We start from the raw sequence: 16029 nt of genomic DNA on the forward strand, positions 1-16029 counted from the left end.
CTGTTAGTATGTCAGTTTAGCCGGGTGTGTAGGTTAACACATGGTGATTAGTGGAAAACAAAACAAGGAGAAGAAATGGGAAAATGCTTTTATTTGAAACAATAGTGTAAAGTTACAAGAACTATATTGAACATGATTGTAAGGTACGTTCTGACCTGGGAAAAAAAGTATTTCTGGCAGAAAAATAAAATACAACCAAAAGAGGTACTGATGTTCTTTAAGAAAGTATGAAAATATTGCTTTCTCCGTGTGTAATGTACGTAAATGTTAAAAGCAAATTGAAAAAAGTGAATAGTACAAGTCAAGTCAAACAGAACACTTTTCTGTCGTTATGCATATCAGATAGATACACTTTTGCAAAGGGTTTCACACGGGAAAAGATTATTCCTGGAATAAAAGTAAACATGTACCAAAGTTGAACTATCAAAAAGATTTCTTTTGTATCATAAGGCTGGAGAAGCTCAGGTTGAGAGTAATTAATGTGGGTAGAGTAGCAAAAGACATTCTTGTGCTGTACGTGCTCTTATGGTGAGAGGTGTTTTCTTTGTGCTTAACATTATTTTGTTTGGACCTATAGCTATTGATGTGTACATTGTTGTTAAACAGTTGTTTGTTGTATGTGTATCAGGGTTTGCTAGTGTGTGATAGGGTTCGTGTCCGTCTGTAGATGTCAGTTTCTTTGTTAGTCCTGTGTTGACAACTCTTCGACAAGCGCTTAGAACTGTACCCACGGAATACGCGCTATAGATAAGCTTCATATTGATTCAGTGATTGGTTGAGTAGCATAAGGATGATAAGGATAAGGATAAGATTGTATATAGTCCTGTGAGGTTACCCTCATGGAAATTCGGGCTGCTTTCTCTCTGGGGAAATCGAGCTGCCATACAGTATACGGCGCTACCCATATAGGATTTTTTTTCTCTCTCTCTTTCCTGCATGCGTGTATTCATGTTTCGAAGCCCTGAGACTTTCGCTGTGAACTTGGGTTCTTTATCGTGCGCATGCGTGCACACGGGGGTGTTCGGCCAACGAAGAGAGTCTGCACAAAGTTGACTCTGGGAAATAAATCCCTCGCCGAACGTAGGGATCGAACCCACGCCGATAGCGACAACTGGTTTTGAAGTCAGCGCCGCAACCGACTGAGCTATTTCCCCGCCCGCATAGGCATAGTATGATACACTGAGAAGAAATTGTTCTCACTGAGTGAAGGAAAAGCAGGACATGTCAAGACACAGGGAAGCGTTCTTGTTTTCTTCAAGTCGTCATGTTCAGATATAGGTGCATACATAAAATGCAGCAGCTTGAGCATTACAAATGACTTGAATGTCCATGTTTGCTCTCCATGAAAACCGGCACGGTGGCCTAGTGGTAAGGCGTCCGCCCCGTGATCGGGAGGTCGTGGGTTCGAACCCCGGCCGGGTCATACCTAAGACTTTAAAATTGGCGATCTAGTGGCTGCTCCGCCTGGCGTCTGGCATTATGAGGTTAGTGCTAGGACTGGTTGGTCCGGTGTCAGATAATGTGACTGGGTGAGACATGAAGCCTGTGCTGCGACTTCTGTCTTGTGTGTGGCGCACGTTAACTGTCAAAGCAGCACCGCCCTGATATGGCCCTTTGTGGTCGGCTGGGCGTTAAACAAACAAACAAACAAACAAACTCTCCATGAAAGTCTCAAAATGATGGGATTATAAGCGTTGACATAGTTTAGCCGCTGTAGCTGAACGTTTTATATCATAGAACCTGCCTTTGTTATTTCCATCGATTTCAAAGTTGGTTACAAGTTTAGACTTGACACATATGTTGGTTTAGGAAAACCAAACCGACAGCTTGATCGAAACTTTGACTGAAGTAGGGCCTACAATATCTAGTACTGATGCGAGTGGATTTGAACCCGGTCTTCTTCTTCTTCGTCTGCGTTTTGAGCAAATCATTGCAGGTGTTTCTAAATTACAGTACAGCTAAGGTCCCTTGAACTTTCTAAGGTCCAATTCACACAAAAACTCTCCAATGTGGCGGCTTAGGCAATATATGTTTAACCTTGCCGACATTAGCGCATGCGCAGACGAATGCCTGCCCCCATGTCAAGGAAAAAACCCAGATCTTAAAACATGTACGAGGGCTCATAGCCCTAGAAAAACTATCTCGTCCATTTGAAGATGCCAAGACAAAAGCAGGAAATTAGCTAGCGGTCTTACTCGATATCTTTTGCACAAACATGCTTTTTTTTCTATGCATGATCATAACAACTCAAATACTGTGGCTTCAATGATCAAAATGTTTGTTTTCAACAATATATGTGTACACAGCACTGCATTGTAAATGTGTTTGAAGTGCAAGTGCGCCCCTCTCCCCCTTTAAAAGCTAAGCCTGATCCGCCCCTCATGTCAAACTCCCATCCACCTCGTATCTGCGTCAATCTGACCTGTGTTGACATAAGCCTTGACAGCGGTAGCGGTGTCTGGGTTTGGGTGTCTGGGTTAATATAACCTTAACCCTAACTAGCGGTGTCTGCATGAAATTTGATCTGACTCACTCACTATAGTTCTCAGGCTTCGGAACAAACTTGGGTATTTTCTACAAAATTGATTTTGCTGAACCAAATTTGCTGATTACTATATTACTTTCTTATTACTTAATGTCTGGTCAACGTCTTGCACTCCTTTTTTACATTTAGTCAAGTTTTGACTAAATGTTTTAACATAGAGGGGGAATCGAGACGAGGGTCGTGGTGTATGTGTGTGTGTGTGTGTGTGTGTGTCTGTCTGTGCGTGTGTGTGTGTAGAGCGATTCAGACTAAACTATACTGGACCGATCTTTATGAAATTTTACATGTAGCCGTGTGGAGATTTCACGGCCACTGTTTTTGCTTTTCTCTGCCAATCCCTGTCCCGTTTATTCCCCGTGAGGCGACCATGTGTGTATCACTGTATGTCTTTGTTGTACTTGTGCTCTTAGGATGCATGTGTCGTGGTTGGTTGAATGTTTACATGCTGATTGGTTAATTCGTATTGTGCGCGCGCATTCGGCCCCCGATAGCGTGAGGCGGTCAGTCTGACCCGTGACGCGAAGGTGACAAGACCCTGGGCGGTCTGTGTGTGTGTTGAGTGATTTGAGACCGGCGATTTGTTGAACGGCCCCGCCATAACTTCGTTTGTTTAATTCTGCATTGAAGAGTGAACTACACTGCCTTCTGGTGTATTTTAATAAAGACATGTTAGATCAACCTCTGTCTCGGCGTCTCATGTGAATACTTCCTGGCCTATCCCCCCTTCCACTCCACCTTATCACATACATGAGAGTTCCTGGGAATGATATCCCCGGACTTTTTTTCAATTTTTCGATAAATGTCTTTGATGACGTCATATCCGGCTTTTTGTAAAAGTTGAGGCGGCACTGTCACACCCAGGCCTCATTTTTCAATAAAATTGATTGAAATTTTGGCCAAGTTGTTTTGTTGTTGTGTTTTTTTACTACTTTTTGTTACTGTTGTCTTTTATTTTTATTTTCATTGTTTTCTTTTTCTTTATTTCTTTATTTTATCTTTTTTTTTTTTTTTTTTTTTTTTTTTAGAGAAGGGACGTATTGTCACTGCTTTTACATATTCAATTCTTTTGATTTATATATATATATTTTTTTGTTCTTGCCGTTTTTGTTCGTACCACCTCCGCATTTAGGTCGGGACAAAACTGAAGTCGTCATTTGGTGTCTTCCAAATCGCAGGTCGTCATATCTAGGTTTAAAATTATCTTCACTCATATCTGGAACACTGACGTTGCCTAGCAGCTATCACAGCCTGTGCAAGCAGGAGCGGGATGTGTGTGTGTGTGTGTTGCTCTATATCCTGATAAAATACCGGTCAGGTATAGATCGTGCACAAAACCGTGGTCCAAACAGAGGAAGATTTTAACATATTATGGGGTTTGGGAGAAAACAAAGAAATAGGTTTCGTAGTCGAAATTTGTCTTCGTGACGTGGCCATATCAAACGTGGGTCACAATTTGTGATATTGCCGCTATGTTGTGTATTGGTGGGAATCGTATATGATTGATCAGAAGTGTAAAGTGACAGGGGGCCGATAGTACTGATTGCCTTTGATTTACAGAACCGAAGATTGAAATAGTCGGTCGATAAGAAAGACAACCCAAAAGCCGAGAGGTAACCCCGTCAGTCCTCATAAATCGTGTACCACACAGGCAAAACTTTGAACACAGATTTCAAGGAGTTAGAGACGGCGAATGAGACAGCTCGAGAGACTGAATCAACAGTGTCCCCCGGCATTGGTCTGCAGCGATCAGGAAAAGTCGCACACAGATTAAAGGCACACGCCTTCCCAGTCGTGAAAAATATCTCAACATCCCAGATCTGGTCAGACTTTGACGTATGCAATTCGACCATACCACAAATTAATCACATAACAAAAACAAGTCGCGTAAGGCGAAAATACAATATTTAGTCAAGTAGCTGCCATTTTTCAGCAAGACCGTATACTCGTAGCATCGTCAGTCCACCGCTCACGGCAAAGGCAGTGAAATTGACAAGAAGAGCGGGGTAGTAGTTGCGCTAAGAAGGATAGCACGCTTTTCTGTACCTCTCTTTGTTTTAACTTTCTGAGCGTGTTTTTAATCCAAACATATCATATCTATATGTTTTTGGAATCAGGAACCGACAAGGAATAAGATGAAAGTGTTTTTAAATTGATTTGGACAATTTAATTTTGATAATAATTTTTATATATTTAATTTTCAGAGCTTGTTTTTAATCCGAATATAACATATTTATATGTTTTTGGAATCAGCAAATGATGGAGAATAAGATAAACGTAAATTTGGATCGTTTTATAAATTTTTTAAACTTTTTTTTTTTACAATTTTCAGATTTTTAATGACCAAAGTCATTAATTAATTTTTAAGCCACCAAGCTGAAATGCAATACCGAAGTCCGGGCTTCGTCGAAGATTACTTGACCAAAATTTCAACCAATTTGGTTGAAAAATGAGGGCGTGACAGCGCCGCCTCAACTTTCACGAAAAGCCGGATATGACGTCATCAAAGACATTTATCAAAAAAAATGAAAAAAACGTCTGGGGATTTCATACCCAGGAACGCTCATGTCAAATTTCACACACACACACACACACACACACACACACACACACACACACACAGAAAGAGAATAGGTGAAACTGTGCAAGAAAGCGAGACACTAGATCTAGATCTGTCTGTCTGCATGTACACTAGTTTCGGCCCGCTCAAAATAATAATGACCGAGACTTTCAGTACTTCCTGCGCGTGACGTCTAACTCTCTTACGTCATAATGTGACGTCAATGTAATGTGACGTCTTCAAATGTTAGAGTTTCTACCACAGACATACACACGCACAAACACACGCACACACACACACACGCACACAAACACGCACGCACAGACAGACAAAGTTACGATCGCATAGGCTACACTTACGTGAGCCAAAAACCAGGGAACAGAGACACCATTAATAGAAGGAATTTTTTCTCACCTGATGCAGGCGACTTGCTCTGTCTTGCACCCGGTCTCGAATAGCAGCTAGCATCTGCTGAAGAGACATTAAACCCCAAAAACCAACCAACCTCTGTCTTGCACCAGATCTGCCTCTCGTTGCCGGTCTCGGTCCTAAAAGCAGATCATACATCAATCAGTGGCTGCATATCAAGTCTTCGCTTTTTTTTTTTAAGTCATGGTTATGACCAAATCAAACCGCAACACAGTGGCCTAGTGGTAAGGCGTTCGAACCCTGGCCGGGTCATACCTAAGACTTTAAAATTGGCAATCTAGTGGCTGCTCCGCCTGGCGTCTGGCATTATGGGGTTAGTGCTAGGACTGGTTGGTCCGGTGTCAGAATAATGTGACTGGATGAGACATGAAGCCTGTGCTGCGACTTCTGTCTTGTGTGTGGCGCACGTTAAATGTCTAAAACAGCACCGCCCTGATAATGAGTGATATCAGCCTTCGTGGTGGACTGGGCGTTAAAGCCATATGTACTCGATGACTATACACGCTAATTGTTTTACCAACAGCTGGAGACAGACTAAATTAAGTTCCCTGCAAAATATTGTGGTCTAGGACCCCTTAAATGTTGAGATATTTGAATTTTCATTTTGATCTGGATCGTCCTATTTATAGATTTGGCAACACATGTAACGTTGATGCAAGGGAGAGAACACCGCGGCTTTGTTGACATCCTCACTTTTTCAGAGGCTAGAACAAGCTGTAATGCATGTATTATGGTCCGCGCATGGTGACGTATCGTCATTATATGGTCTTATGGTGCGTTTGACATCGATTGTGGGCAAACTACACTTTGTAAACACGGGAGTGCGTTAGTATGCCTTTAAGCAAACAAACAAACAAACAAAAAAATGACCAAATCAAAGAATTATGTCCTGTTCAACTTGAACACATTCTGACATTCAACATGGCTACTGAAGCCGGCATATGGCTGCGTTAATGGCGGTGTAAAAGCAGTCATACACGAACAAATTCACTCATGCGAAATCATTAGTGAACGTGGGAGTTTCAGCCCATGAACAAAGAAGAAGATGAAGAAGCTAAATGTGTTCACTCCAGTAATTGTTATCAAACTGGGTAGTTCATCTGAAATAAAAAATCAAATCAAATGTTTAACATATATATATATAATAGTTAACAATCCAGTATAACAGTTTATGTATCGATTGGAGATTGGATTTCCCTTCTTTGAGTCATGTGACGTCAGAGGCCGACAAAACTTTATCATTTGGCTTTTCAGGTTGACCGAAACTTCAAAGGAACTCAACAAAAAAAACGTCATGTGTTTGATTGCATTGTGTGTGTGCTGTTCAATGTCAAAACAACAACAAAGTGAGTACATGACGTGTGTTTTGTAGTTCCTTTGAAGTTTCGGTCAAACAACAACAAAGTCATAAGTATCTGAAAGGAATTCGATCGATACATAAATGTTATTTGCGTGTTTACTTATTAACTCTTTCTATACTGGCCATTATCTCCCCAGTCTCTCCCCAGAAACTGGCCATTTGCATGGGTTTGCAAAAAAATTCTCAAAAATAAACAAAACAAGATGCAGCCTTCAAACTCATAGGTTTTATTGTGAATATATTGCTAAAACATATGCCAAAGTTTCGTTTTATTGTTGTGAAAAAAATAAAAATATGATGTCCAGAATTTAACTAATGTCAGAAGTAGGTATTTACCTTGTTTGCCTTCGCGTTCTTGATAGCCCGCTGCAGCATTTGTATCACTTCCCTTGACATTCAAAACGCCAATGTATTTCTGAAAGGAAAATAAAGATATTGACCGAAACATCACACAAGTGGTATATCATGCTAGGTTTTGTTTACAGTGCCTGTTCTACGACCACATCTGATTGTAATTTAAATAAAGAAAAACTGTATCCATTTATTACTTCTCTATTTGTGTGTGTTTGTGTGTGTGCAGGGGCGGATCACATCATTTTTAAGGGGGAGTTTCCAAATTTCTTTTTATAGGGACAATTTGACGACGCGAAGCGTTTAGTTGAAGACGCGAAGCGTTCAACCTCCTTGGGGGGGGGGGGGGGGGGGGGGGGGGGAATGGATCAATCAGCCAAGAAACATCCCCCAATACACCTTCCAAAAAAGTAAATATATTAAGAAGAAAAATTTTAATCACAACAAGGACAATTGATCGATCTGGCGCAACCTGAGCAAACTAATTAGCCAACTTCTTTCCAAAATCGTCACTTAGAATACAAAGGCCGGCTCCTAAGTGGTCCGGAAACCCCGGAACCCCCCTCCGGATCCGCCCAGTGTGTGTGTGTGTGTGTGTGTGTGTGACCGATGACCTTCTCTAAATTCTAATCGTTGCGTTTGCATGGTAATAAAGTTTTAATACTGGATATGCCCATGAAAAAATATCATTTCTTGTTCATGTCATTGTGTGTGTGTGGCCAGGACCGTGACTTCTGCTTGCCTCGACGTCTTCAGAAAAGACACAAAATGCCAGCAGGCGTATGTTCTTGGAGCACTCAGTATGCCGTCATCTGCAAACAAATAAATACAAATTATTCAATTGTGTAAATAAAGAACAATCATTTTAATATTACAACAAACAAGTCGCGTAAGGCGAAAATACAATATTTAGTCAAGTAGCTGTCGAACTCACAGAATGAAACTGAACGCAATGCCATTTTTTCAGCAAGACCGTATACTCGTAGCATCGTCAGTCCACCGCTCATGGCAAAGGCAGTGAAATTGACAAGAAGAGCGGGGTAGTAGTTGCGCTAAGAAGGATAGCACGCTTTTCTGTACCTCTCTTTGTTTTAACTTTCTGAGCGTGTTTTTAATCCAAACATATCATATCTATATGTTTTTGGAATCAGGAACCGACAAGGAATAAGATGAAAGTGTTTTTAAATTGATTTGGACAATTTAATTTTGATAATAATTTTTATATATTTAATTTTCAGAGCTTGTTTTTAATCCGAATATAACATATTTATATGTTTTTGGAATCAGCAAATGATGGAAAATAAGATAAACGTAAATTTGGATCGTTTTATTATTTTTTTATTTTATTTTTGTTACAATTTTCAGATTTTTAATGACCAAAGTCATTAATTAATTTTTAAGCCACCAAGCTGAAATGCAATACCGAAGTCTGGGCTTCGTCGAAGATTACTTGACCAAAATTTCAACCAATTTGGTTGAAAAATGAGGGCGTGACAGTGCCGCCTCAACTTTCACGAAAAGCCGGATATGACGTCATCAAAGACATTTATCAAAAAAATGAAAAAAACGTCTGGGGATTTCATACCCAGGAACTCTCATGTCAAATTTCATAAAGATCGGTCCAGTAGTTTAGTCTGAATCGCTCTACACACAGACACACAGACACGCACATACACCACGACCCTCGTTTCGATTCCCCCTCGATGTTAAAATATTTAGTCAAAACTTGACTAAATATAAAAATGCATATAACTGTAGTCAGCACCAGAGACATCCACTACACTATCTTTAAATAAAACTGCCGTAAAAAATTGAAATACTATAAAACTTGCCCCCACTCAGATCTATTTGGGATTATTCAAGTTTCAACAATGAAACGATGCCGGTTTGGACAGATCTGCTAGTTTGCCGCTGAAACTGAAATCAAAGCTAGGCGATCTTCAGAACTATTTCTAATCTTGTATTTGTGATTAATATAAAATACTGATCTTCCCAATAGAAGCTGATGTGCAGGGCCGGACTAGGCGAAGAGGAGGGGGGGGGGGTTGCCAGTGGTGGCCCAGGGGGATGTCCCCCCTGGCGGCAGGGGCGGATCAGTTCATTTTATGACTGGGTTTTTTCAAAAGTATATTGTGAAGATATGGGTGTGAAGGCGCGAAGCGCCGAGCCGACGGCGCGAAGCGCCTAGCTTGCTAGGGGGGTCCGGGGGCATGCCCCCCCCCGCAAAATTTTGAAAAAAAGGATGCAAAATGGTGCAATCTGGTGCATTCTAAGGATGATCATTACCAGTTTCAGGCAGCAGATTTTGTCACTGATTAATACCCCCAAAATTGAAACTCAATGTAAAATAAAGAAATGCATACCTCATTCAATATTTTTATTTTTTGGCTGGGGGGGGGTCCGGAAAGCCTAGAACCCACCCCCCCCCCCCCCCCCCTCGTTGTGGGGGTCAGGGGGCGAAGCTGACGGGTAGGTCATTATCTGAGATAAGAAAATGGTCGCTCCTTGCATAAAACGGCATAAAATAGGCAATAATAAAAAAAAATTAAATAAGTAAGGTACATGTTTAGGCTAGGGGGGGGGGGGTTGCGCAACCCCCATAACCCCCCGGTAGTCCGGCCCTGGATGTGTATACACATGACCAGGACAAGGTATTTTGTTACAGGGCATTTACGCAGACGTCGCAGTTCAAAATATCGTTTTAGATCTGATTTTGTACAGCAGCCTGTGTGATTCAGAATCGTCTGCCCTTTTTTGGTTTAACATTTTATGGACGATTCCTATGAGACTGCTCAATCATAACTGATGACAAATTCAGAAACAGATGATGGTTTCAAGTAGGCTACAGTAATGATTCGTTAAAAATGTCAAGCCACTCGTCGATCATTCACACTCAAAGAACCCAAGCCAAATCTGCTCTGGTTCCGAGCAGCTTTTTCCAACTGAGACCCTAATTGTTACGCATCTGCCTCGAAAAGATAGACCACAAACAAGCGGCACTGTACCATGCTTTCGTTTATGTTGCTAAACAGATTAAATGTGCATTGTAAATGTGCTTACAGCAAAGAAATGCATCCTTACTTACCACAAAAATACTGGTACCACATTCATCGCACTTGTGTCTTCTTACCAAAACCTATCGATATGTTTGTTTACGATATATTGGTAATTACTAACCGTTAACTATTTTTCAAAAATCTGAAATGACTTTTAAGAATCAAAGAAAGATTCGCTAAAACGGTTGACTTCAGAAAATAAGCAATATTTTTCTGAACCATGAAATAAAAATCGAAAACTCCGTTTGATCTTTTATTTTGGTAGATTGATGACAACAGCCGGAACTGAAAGTACCAGAACCAAAAATTAAGGGCATTAATCAGGTAAAATGAGAAGATTGTCGTTCCTGGCGCGCACTTCACATGTCCGTCAAACAGTGTCAGAGTGAGAGAATTTTTTTTTTTTTTCGCAGTTCGACAGTATACGAGGCCCTTCTTCATATCAAAGTGTAAAGGTTGCTGAACGATGTTTTTCCTTTTTGCTTGTTTAGTTACACTTTAAAGTTTCTACCACAGACATACACACGCACGCACGCACGCACGCACGCACAGACAGACAAAGTTACGATCGCATAGGCTACACTTACGTGAGCCAAAAAGAACGAAGAGAAAAAAGAAGGGGGAAGATCGTGTCGGGGTTTAGATTTGTCAATGTTATTATTTTGATTTGGCCCGGGATTGACTGTTTATCAGGAAAGGTTCAGGTAAGCGGCACGGGCAGATGGATGACTGTTTGTTTGCTTGCTGTGAGTATCAATTCAGAAATAAAGTTAAACTTGTTTAAACCAACAACTGTAAACTAGGTTATATATAAGTGATCTCAATAACGATCTAGTGAGACGTGGAGGGGGCCAGACAAAGGTCACCACGGCTGTGAACTGAGGCGAAGAGGGGGGGGGGGGGGTGAAAGGGGGAGTGAGTTTGGGTGGCAGAAACAAGAAGATAAAGTTGTACATTGATTGTTTCACAGTTGAGATGTTTTACTAATGTAGCGATGTGTAATTCTGGAATAATTTTATTTTCCCCCCATTTAGGGGGTCAAAGATTATAAGGGACTTACAGTGATTTTGTAATTGTGAGGATTTCTTCAGACGACAGGTCTCTGCTCCCCGCGAGAGCGCTGAGGGCCATGAGACAGGTGTCTGGTTTTGGGGCGGACACTTTTTTTTGGTCACAAAACAGTAGGTATCCGTTAATAAGTTGATGAGAGCCTCGGGGCTCTGCTTCTGCCTAGCAGTCACGATAGAGGTGAGGCAGAGTTCTAGGTGCCTCTCAGGTCTTTTTCTTCTGGTTTTTGGATTGTTACGAACACAGAGTCTCTGTGGCTATCGACTTTTTTGAGGACTTCTGCTGTCAGTTCCCTCTCCTGTGAAAGTTTAATGTCTCGCTGTTTTTGTTCTAGGTCGGTTTCGATCTTTTTCATCACTTTACTGTAAATTTGATCGGCCACTGAGGTGACAAATTATTCTTGGTTAAATGGCTTGTTTTTTTCTTTGTTTAGTGGGCTCTTTGCAGTGCGGTGAGTGCCACTGTCCGCCTCCTTATGGTTTGTTTTGACTGAACTTTTCACCAGGGGTGAGCTGGGGGGGTGTTTATCTCTGTCGTAACGGCCGTAGTGAACGGCATTAGCGTATCCAGTTTGGGGGGTTGAGGTCTGTTGGGGAGCATCCGCTCTCCAGAAACTGTCTTTTAATTCGCGTGGAGACTGGGAGGGGGCTACCCTCTGTAGTCTTTCCGCTTTTTCGTTATTGATTTCGTTTTCTGCTCTTTGCATAGCCTCGGCATACGGAATATAGGAGGCTGCACGAATGAGCGCTTCTGCTGGAAACACGCTTCTCCGGGTTTACCGCTAGGTGGCGCACGAGAATCAGGCCTGTGCTCCAGCGGCGGGCCCGCAATTTCGCTTCGCTGCGGAAGGGTAACACAGTCGTGTCACTGACCGGGACACAGCGGCAGAGATAATATTTTGCGGAAGAATGCCGAACAAGTGTTGTGTAGTGAACTGCAACAAAGCAAAGGGATTTAAGTTTTCCAAAGATGTTGAGAGGAGAAAGCGATGGATGGTTAGCAGGCCACAGTCATATTGTCTGTGTGCTTTGCGCTTTGCAACTTCAGGAACAACGTCGTGTCTAAACATGCATAATGTTTGTTCTTGTTCTTTTAGTCAAATGCAAAGCTATTTTGTTTTATGCAGGCATGCTCACACTGAGGTAGACGTGTCCTAACTTGATATGAATGCGTACTTTTCTTTCTACAAGTACTGCATAATACTACAGTCATTTGTGTTTTCTTGAGAAAATCATAAACTTTTTTTTCACATCTGTTTCTAAAGGCATCGGCTGGGATAGTGGTATTCACCTGAACATCACAGGGCACAAATAAGCCCTGTTGCACTTTTTTGTTCACTGGTTATATGAATGCAGCTGTGGATCAATGTATTAGTGATACTAATGGGTAAATTCCAAAATTCATTATCCGATTTGAGTAAAGACCAGTGATGGCGCTAGTATTTTTTCAAACCTGTACGCAAACTTTAATGATGCAAACAGTCCAGAAAAAAACGGTAGGCAGGTCGTTGGAACCAGTAAGAGTCCAACTCAGAGTACTGATTTTATTTTTTAACCAGCGAAAAAAAACCCGGTAGTTCTAAAAATCAACCTCGTCGGTCATACCGGCAGCCAATTATGTTCCGGTATTTTCTCGTTTCAACCGGTAAAATACCGGTAATTAGCGGTTAACGCCAATACTGAAAGACATGAGCAGAGGTTATTATTTTAGTATATGTGTGAGTGTGCTATAATATATGTGTGACTGTTCACAGTTCAGTGTACACTGAACTGTGAACAGTCACACATATATTATAGCTGTGCTCATCTATGCAGGTGTGAGCCATTGTGACTGACCAAATATCTGCTGCTAGCTGGAACTGTTTAGTTTGTGGTCACCACCACAGAGCCATAGTACCTGGAATGTCTGTGTTTAGTCAGTATGTGATATGGCAGGCTTGAATCTGTTTGCCAAGATATATTTCATATACTGAGTGTTGTATAATGGTGCACATCACTGTTGTTAACTTTTTGTGCTGGTCTGTGTGTTTTGTTTAACTGTTGGTTATTACTGTACTAGTGATTAATCAACTGAAACTTTACACTTACATTTGTCTGTGTGTACAGTTTATTTTATGCATTGATTTTGTGAGCAGTGAATACTGAGTCTTGTGCGTGTGCTTATTTAGTTTTTGTATATGCATCAGTGAGTGAGAGTTAAGCCTACTCTATGAATCAGTACATCTTCAGTGCTCATTCTTGCAAGATTACAAGGAGATATTAGCTATACAGTAGTTCATTCAATGCTCAAATTAAGATCAAAGTGATTCTTCACAGATTAATATATTCTGCCAAATAGCACTACACAGTCTTAGCAATCTGATTCTGAATTCATAAACTCACATTTTTTTTAAACAATTGCAAAATGATTGACAGTGTGTTATGCATCCTCCTGATATTTCATATACAGCTAATGGATAAAGTTGAATTGACCGATCAAGTTCAGATAATAATTTTATCTTTTGCTGCAAACTGCAAAAAATATTATATTATCAGAAGTCTGCCCAAACACAAAATGCCATCCATGCATTGCACAATTCTTCGTTCATTTATCACTCTCATCACACACAGACATTCACCAATTCGTTCAGGCATATATATGACACTTTATTCATCACACAGTGACACAAGTAAACCATGAACAACTGAAACTAACCTGACCTGCAACAACTCTTAAATTTAAAGAATAGGGGTTAAAAATCAAGAGTCTGCGAAACCCGGCAAATGCAGTTGGCAGCCCAGAGATCCCTAAGTACCTCTCCCAAAGATGGTACTTTTCGGCTATATTTACAGTTTCAAGCTGTTTGGACAACTTCTTTGAATGTGTGATTGTATAGTGGTTTTTTGGGGAAACTGAAAGGTAGCCTCGTCAGGGGACAACTATTTAAATCCATATCCTTATCATTTTGTTTCTCGATTGAGAATAATCATTTATAGATGACTATTACTCATTTCCCTTGTTGGGGTGTACTTGTATACATGTACTGGTGGTTGATTATCCAAATATCCTCTCAGTGATTGAGGCTTATGTGAGGCTCAGTGATTGTAAATTTCTCTGTTCCTTTAACGGGTTTATCCGGTATTTTTATGTGTACTAATGGTACAGGTAGATGTGGGGAGTGATGTAGTTGTTTGTTCAGCCCATCCCATAGAACTCCAACCTGAAATCACACAATGGGTATGAAATTAATGTGTGCATATTTAAATGTTCATATGTAAACTCTACAAGCAGTAGAGCTAATAAATATATACTAAATATAGCTGAATATTCAAAATATTGTCTTCTGTTATTTATGTTCTGTGACAGTCCAACCCCCCCCCCCCCCCCCAATAAAAAAAACCAATTTCTCAATGCATCACTGGGCCATGACAATGACTCAATGACTATAACTAAGTAATTAAGTTGCTAAGTCTGATTTTCACAATTTTAATTCTAATTATGATTTTTTGTGTGTAGCAACGTGTCTGTATCTGCATTACATTTTGATTTAAACTAAGTCTTATCACACAGTGGAGGGAACATGACAGCTGATCGGTGGGAAGTGGAGTGGGAGAATATTTCACGAACGTCTCAAAACATGCCTACTCAGTCAGCACAAGAGTCAAGAGTGCCACTATCATAGTAATCTGGGCTAAATTTTAAACAAGAACCTTTAATTTTTTCCGCAGTAATTTTCTCCAAACTAAGCCCAAAATAAAGGCTACAAAACCGTGCCGACGTCAGTCTCAGTCAGTTTCGGCGATCACAAACTGACACACACTTGACAGAAATCACTGAACTTCAGTCTGAAGCAACTTTGAACTCACCTTTCAACCAAATCTGCTTTCCGACCCGAAGTTCGTGCATCCCGCTGTCGCAGTTCAGCTTTCAACTCGGACAAAGTCCAGGTACCATACGGCCTCGACATGTTTTGATGCGAAAAAAGTAAGACTAGTGTCGAACTGAGCGTGGAGTGAACGAGTCCAAAGCGAAAGCGCAGATAGCGGACAGGCGGAAGTAAAAGCGAGTCCTGGTATTCGCGCGCCCCCAGCGGCGAAGTACCGAAGAGTTATCCTTCTTTGCCTAGCAGAAGCGCTCATTCTCTCTCTCTCTCCTTCTCTCTCTCTCTCTCTCTCTCTCCCTCTCTCTCTCTCTCTCTCTCTCTCTCTCTCTCTCTCTCTCTCTCTCTCTCTCTCTCTCACACACACAGAATGCGCCAGATTGCACAGATTTTAAACCTGTCTAAAAAAGCAATTTACTGCTTTATTTTATTACCCTCGTTTACAAAAGAATGGTATTTGTCATTGTTTCTCTTCTCTCTTTATTTCTTTTGCGTTTCCTCAGTCTCTTTCCTTTTGTGTCTGTCTTACACAGGGAACTGTTGGTCACATGAGAACAGTTTGAAGTGAATCAAAGGCAGTGACAAGCTTCACTAAAGAGTTTTATGCACATTTACTTTTCAGACCCAATCTTGATCGACACAGGAATGCAGGTGTCCCAGATAGGGTGGAATCACACGGGGGCCATTTTGGCCGTGGCCGGCTCCCAGCATGCACTGGGCCAGGACAAAGAGGTCAACGTGGTTCAGTTCTACACGCCGCTGGGAGAGGTAACTCCAGAAAGAAAGCGATACACTTCATTTTCT

General features: G+C 41.1%; 1 protein-coding gene and 1 long non-coding RNA gene across 2 annotated transcripts in view; one reads left to right on the top strand and one right to left on the bottom strand.

The window, feature by feature from the left end:
* LOC138947983 (uncharacterized) overlaps positions 1 to 16029 on the top strand; it is a 627639-nt gene that overhangs the window by 115106 nt on the left and 496504 nt on the right. The gene's annotated exons all lie outside the window — the stretch shown is intronic.
* On the bottom strand, positions 13991 to 15482 carry LOC138949057 (uncharacterized). Its single transcript, XR_011450154.1, has 2 exons — positions 15212 to 15482; positions 13991 to 14565 (listed from the first exon to the last, which is right to left on the bottom strand). It is a non-coding gene; the product is annotated as an uncharacterized lncRNA (long non-coding RNA).

Source organism: Littorina saxatilis, linkage group LG15, assembly GCF_037325665.1.
Source record: "Littorina saxatilis isolate snail1 linkage group LG15, US_GU_Lsax_2.0, whole genome shotgun sequence".
In the NCBI taxonomy this organism is placed as follows: domain Eukaryota; kingdom Metazoa; phylum Mollusca; class Gastropoda; order Littorinimorpha; family Littorinidae; genus Littorina; species Littorina saxatilis.